General features: G+C 38.8%; 1 pseudogene; it reads right to left on the minus strand.

The window, feature by feature from the left end:
- Positions 1-342: 342 nt before the first annotated feature.
- Positions 343-6,382, minus strand: LOC116048644 (annotated as a pseudogene).
- Between the last annotated feature and the right edge of the window lie 421 nt (positions 6,383-6,803).

Consider the following 6,803-nt stretch of genomic DNA (forward strand, 5'->3'; position numbering starts at 1 on the left):
AAAAAACTTGAAAACCAGACCCAACTTAAAAAGTTACTTTTAGATTCATAAGTGAAATATGAAACTGTGCCATTTCTTACCAGTGAGGAGACCAGGGCTGAGCTGGACACACTGGGCACCTCGTCAACAACTTCATGTATCTGTCAATGGCCTGCAGCATGGTGGTCTGTGGAAAAGACAAGGACAATTCAACAAACGATGCATCAGTTTTTCAATCATAAGAAATAATATATAAAACAGGATGTTTTCTTTCTTGCATGAGATGACAACGTGAAGGAAGAGATGGGGAGACAACAAGAAAGAAAATAAAGTAAAAGAAGCACTCACATCTGTAATCCTGCAGAGGGCTGTGATACAGCAGCAGGTCCTCGGTATACATCTTCCTCCCAGTCATGTCTTTGGTCAGGCTGTAAAATACCACACAAGGAATAAGAAAAGACACTGTGACTGTAAACGGTTACAGAAACACATTAACAAAGAGTCAAAGAGACCTTGTCTGTTTACTAAATTTCATAACTAAATATCTAAATGTTATTGGTATTAAGTATGGATAAATAGTTTCAGAAGTACTTCAAGTAAAGACACTTCCTGGGGGCAATTACAGTATTTGCATACAGCCTGATGAAACTCAAAGCCATTTAACATCATGGTATAAACCTGCTGGTGACAATGATGACATCCTCAGAGATGTTGGCCATCTCTTTGATTGCCAGGTAGCACATCCTCCTCAGGGTTAGCTGAGAGAGAAAGAAAGAGTATGAACTTACTGTTTTTATATTTTAACACTACAGACTGGTGATATGCAGCTTGAGCTAAAATGGAATCTAAATGTAATAAAACCCCATTATGAATCTAACCCATTAACTAATGAATTAATGAATTAAATCTTACATCATTGGACTGAAAGAGCCTGGTCATTGCAAAGAAGGAACCATGGCCTCTGTGGTCCCACAATGCTCTCCCTGAATAAACACAGACATGGAGTGAGAGAGACTTAAGATAGGTGGACACACACAAACTCAACACATGCCAATAAAAAGCTACTTTAACAACTTTCTACCTGGTTGAGGAGATAGATAATCTTGGTGAGAATGTGGAGGCATCTTCTTGGGTTGACAGGTGTCTCTTGAAGATACGCGCCTGTGAACAAGAAGGGACACCTGGTTTTATTTCAGAGGTTAGGATATTGTTTATTTGACTCATATAAGAGCAGAATATGTTTTGAGCAATATAAAGTGCTAACTTTACCTCCTGCAACACAGCACTCTTCTCCAGATGCTGGAAAGGGTTCGACCCACTTCCTAAATGTCCCAACAGTAGAGTGAGACGCCTGTGTAGTTTAACATTGTATAACTTTATTTAAGTCCATTCAAAGCTACCACACGAAAAGGACGCAGAGTTGACGCCAGCTTATGCTAAAGATACCTATAATTCAAAATGGATCAATAACTAAAACAAACATGCAAGCAACACATGCAACCAGGGGCCTGTTTCACAAAACCAAGTTAAGGGATTAAGCTGGGATTTATCAGTTATCCTGGATGATTTAAGCCTTGACTCGGTTTCACGAAAGTGGAGGCACATAAATCACCATGGAGATTTATTCTGTGCAGCTAGCCTGCTCCCGACCAGGCTAACAGCCAGGCTAACAGCTAGCCTGCTCCCGACCAGGCTAACAGCCAGGCTAACAGCTAGCCTGCTCCTGACCAGGCTAACAGCCAGGCTAACAGCTAGCCTGCTCCTGACCAGGCTAACAGCCAGGATTTATTAATCCTGGAGCCTTTTCTGATCACCCAGCAGTGGTTTTACCCTATTGTTATCAGCCTGGATTAAAATACAACAGGTGCATATTGCTGTTCCTTTAAGTACTGTTATTATTTAAAGTTGTGACCATTATTTTTTTTATAATTATTCATGTGACAGTCATTGTTACTGTTATATTGCTGTATGAAGACTGCTGTTCATATTGTTGTTAGAAGTTTGATGAATATATTATGACAGTTGTTGAGATAATTAGAAAAGGCTGATAACATTTCAAATGTGTTTTAAATGAAGTCTGTTACTAAGGGCAACACATACAATGCTGTACATTTCTATAGTTGACCAATGCACCTTGAATTATTTTAGTTGATACATTTTTTTTTAATTCTTTAACAATAAGGATCATGTTTGTTCCTCTTCCATGTGCATGGTATTTGGCATTCTTAGCACACAATTTGTGTTGTCCAGTAAACTGGGACTATAATTTGGGAGGATTGTACAATTTAAAGAACATATCCTAATTGTACAATCCTCCCAAATGATAGTCTTAGTTCACTGGACCAGTAACTATCTAGTGATGGAGGCTACTGTACATTCATGTAACAACAGGGAGAGGACACCCCAATGGTTTTTGACCTTATATTTAGCTGGGGGGGAAATAACTGATGAATATACTCTGTTCCATTCATGTTTACAGTGTGCATGGAATTTATCACTTAATTATCTTTATAGTTTCTAGATTTTAGAGTCACATTTCTTCAGTGTCTTTATTTTCTATGTTCATATATACAAGGGAGCAAGGCATATAATATGTAGAGAAGGAAACTCGTCCTCTATAAAAAATAAAAAAACACGAGAAAAAGCATGGCAGATAATAGCGGACAGACTGAATGATAGTCTAAAAATATACATTTATGAACTACTGCTCTTAACTGAAACCATTCACTGAGTCACTGTCATCTGCAAAAACAAACAGTTGTACACTTTGCATTAAAAGCGAGCAGTGGAAGTTAATATGACTTAGGAAATTTATATTTTAGCCCATGAGAGAGAGGGAGAAACAGAGTGAAAGACATTTATGCATCATATTCTAGTGTTGTAGAAAACTGATCTTCATGGTAAATTTGCTGAGTAACATTATCTTCTGCTTACTTTTAAGGCAAAGAGTACAACTGTTAATTTGTGCAAATGATTAGTAGCCTAATCCTTGAATGGAATGATTATGATGGTTTCAGTTCAGAGCAGTGGTCAGTTAATGTATATATTTAGGCTGCTTACACATTCAGTCGGTCCGTGATCGTCTGCTACACTTTCTCTGTTTCATTACAGCGGCCGTGTTTCTTTTCTTTTTATACAAATAATGTGTTTCACGTCATCATACTTCCACAAGAAGCTGCTGCTCACTCTGTATAAAGTATGAACAATGATTATTCTCCATTTTGGCATCAGTAAATCTGTGATCGACCTCGCGGTCTTTTGAGGAAAGCCGTGGACGCTCATCTATCTGAATTACTTCAGCCTGGCTCCACCTAGTCTCTCCTCCTCAGCCTGGCTTGGCCTTCGTGAAACGCACCAAGCCAGGATGCTCAGATTAGACTAGGTCAAGCCTCGCTTTATCAGTTATCCTGGATTTATATATTCTGCTTTTGTGAAACAGGCCCCTGAAGGCAGATCTACGGTGGCCGACAGGGGCAAACGCCCTGCAACTTAAGAAAACACATGCAAATAGACAAAACACAAGCAAATTAAGAAAACAACTTCATTAATTTGACAACACATGTGCAGCATTCAGCAAACGCGCTGCAAATACCACAACACAACCAAATACATAAACGCACTGCAAATATGAAACGATGCAAAAAGAAAAACACGCAAACCCCGAAAAAAGAAGCGATGCAAAAAGAAAAACAACTTCATTAATTTGACAACACATGTGCAGCATTCAGCAAACGCACTGCAAATACCACAACACAACCAAATACATAAACGCACTGCAAATACACACAACACAACCAAATAGATAAACGCACTGCAAATAAAAAACGATGCAAAAAGAAAAGCACACAAACCCAGAAAACAAATGCAACAAAAAAACGCTGCATCCAGATTACACAACGGAAGTTCTCCAGACCTCTAGAGGGAGCAGCTAGGGGAACAGCTGGATTTTAGACCTCACGGGGAGAGAGGGAAGGAGAGAGAGAGAGAGAGAGAGAGAGAGAGAGAGAGAGAGAGAGAGAGAGAGAGACTGTAAATATTAAATCTATGTTTGAGATCTGTTTTCTCTGGTTTGGTGGGTGTGTCTCGGCTCAGGTCAGCTGATACTCAATCAGCAGAGACGTCTGTAAACTCGTGGTGATAAAACATTAAAACTGCATCAGCGTTTAACGTTGACGTTTGTTTAAGCCACATGAGAGGGTTTAATTTCGAGGTCCGAAATTACTGACGTGTAGGCCTCCTCAAGTGTAATATTGTGATTATACACAACGGTTACCAACAAAATAAGTGATCAATCTGTATTCATATTGTGGAGCAATTCGCTCTTGAAATACAAAAACCAGACAGGATGTATAGTCCCTCCCTGTTTAGTAAACCAGCCAATTTACCGTGGGATTTATCAAACTGAAGAAATCCCGCTCGCACATATAAACACAAAACTGCTTTGCTAACTCCAACGTGTTGTAAGTAAGACATCTGCTGAAAAAGTTATTGTATTCATTAGTATGACCGTACTGTTTAGTTCACAAACATCCAGCCAGGAGGGCATGAGACGGGAGCATAGACTGTATATTAATAATATATTATGTTATTAATAATAATAATAATAATAATAATATGAATTTAATATCGGTTAATAACGGTCGAAAATCCAGCTGTTCCACTAGCTGCTCCCTCTAGAGGTCTGGAGAACTTCCGTTGTGTAATCTGGATGCAGCGTTTTTTTGTTGCATTTGTTTTCGGGGTTTGTGTGCTTTTCTTTTTGCATCGTTTCATATTTGCAGTGCGTTTATATATTTGGTTGTGTTGTGTGTATTTGCAGTGCGTTTATGTATTTGGTTGTGTTGTGTGTATTTGCAGTGCGTTTATGTATTTGGTTGTGTTGTGTGTATTTGCAGCGCGTTTATGTATTTGGTTGTGTTGTGTGTATTTGCAGCGCGTTTATGTATTTGGTTGTGTTGTGTGTATTTGCAGTGCGTTTATGTATTTGGTTGTGTTGTGTGTATTTGCAGTGCGTTTATGTATTTGGTTGTGTTGTGGTATTTGCAGAGCGTTTGCTGAATGCTGCGCATGTGTTGTCAAATTAATGAAGTTGTTTTTCTTTTTGCATTGCTTCTTTTTTCGGGGTTTGTGTGCTTTTCTTTTTGCATCGTTTTTTATTTGCAGTGCGTTTATGTATTTGGTTGTGTTGTGGTATTTGCAGCGCGTTTGCTGAATGCTGCACATGTGTTGTCAAATTAATGAAGTTGTTTTCTTAATTTGCTTGTGTTTTGTCTATTTGCGTGTGTTTTCTTAAGTTGCAGGGCGTTTTGCCCCTGTCGGCCACCGTACAGATCTCATTTAAAAGCATCACTGCAGCGAGATTCATCCATCTATATTTGGAGCTGGTGTTTCGAGAGGATCGTCTATTAACTGAGCAGAACTAACATCACAACATCAAGCTGACACTGCTAAACTCAGCTAAGGGCTGGTGTTATTGTCACATCAAACAATAGTGGGTACAATGTTAATGCAACTGCAATTCGGTTTGTGATAACAATTGCAATGCCTGTTACATAAATATGACCTAGCCTGCGAGCTACCGTTACTGGACAGGTTCATTCACCACGACAGCTAGTCACTTTAACTAGTCGGCTAACTGTAACAGGCTAGCCCCGCGTTAGCTTCCAAAGCGTCCAACATCTTGTCTGTCCATTGATCAAACGCTGTCACTATTCAGAAGAATTACTACCCAAGCTTACCAGACTCCTCGTCTTCCTTATCAAACTTTAAAAACTCATTATGTCGGAATGAAGCTGGCTCTCAACCTCGATCATAAGAGGAGCTGAAACGTCCACGTCAGTGAGCCACACGTCAGAACCATGACGCGTTACGCCCGCCAGAGGCGCTGCTGACAAGAAGCATTATCAATCAAAATACTTTTTAAATTATATATGTAGAAATATATAGAGAAATTATTAATACAAATAAGAAATAAACAATATAAAAAATGAGAAGCAAGATATATGTGAAAATGTAATAGCCTAAAAATATGTGCATTATCCTAACATGTATAGAAACAATATGAAATATGTAAATAGATATGAATACATACAACAGTGCAAACAGTCATATGTAAATAACAATAGTGCTGAGAAACATTTATTGTGCGTTATAAATAAATGCACTAATTATGTATGTAAACCGGAGTATTGCACACAGTCAATATTGCACAGTTGAAGATATAAATAATAAATAAATAATTATGAATTATCCCAGGGCCTCCCAGTGTCTGACATTCTGAGGTTGGAGTTGGGGCGTATCTAGGTGGACTGAGTCTCAAACTGAAGTCTTCCTGTTTGCCCTTTGTGTCATGCAGCCTCAGGATGGCCTGCTGTACCTGCATTGAGAGCTCCTTTGACCACATGTTGTATATTCACAGAAACAGCTTCCAAATGAAAATGCCACACCTGAAATCAACTCCAGACCTTTTATCTGCCTAATTGATGATGAAATAATGAGGGAATAGCCCACAACTGCTCATGAAACAGCTTTTGACTCAATTGTCCATTAGGTCCCTTGAAATAAGGGGACTATGTATGAAAATGTTTACAATTCCTAAACCCTTCCTCCAATTTTGATGTAAATACCCTCAAAATAAAGCTGAAAGTTTGCACTACAATTTCATCTCGATTTCTTTTCAAATCCATTGGGTTAGTGCACAGGGCCAAAATTATGAAAATTGAACCTAACTGTACCCTTCACCATACCTAGAGACTGGCATGGTTTTATTTCAGTTAGCCTAACAGCTGGTTTGATCTGCATTGAGAGATGATCTTATGGAAAGT

This window comes from Sander lucioperca, chromosome 24 (assembly GCF_008315115.2).
Source record: "Sander lucioperca isolate FBNREF2018 chromosome 24, SLUC_FBN_1.2, whole genome shotgun sequence".
Lineage (NCBI taxonomy): Eukaryota > Metazoa > Chordata > Actinopteri > Perciformes > Percidae > Sander > Sander lucioperca.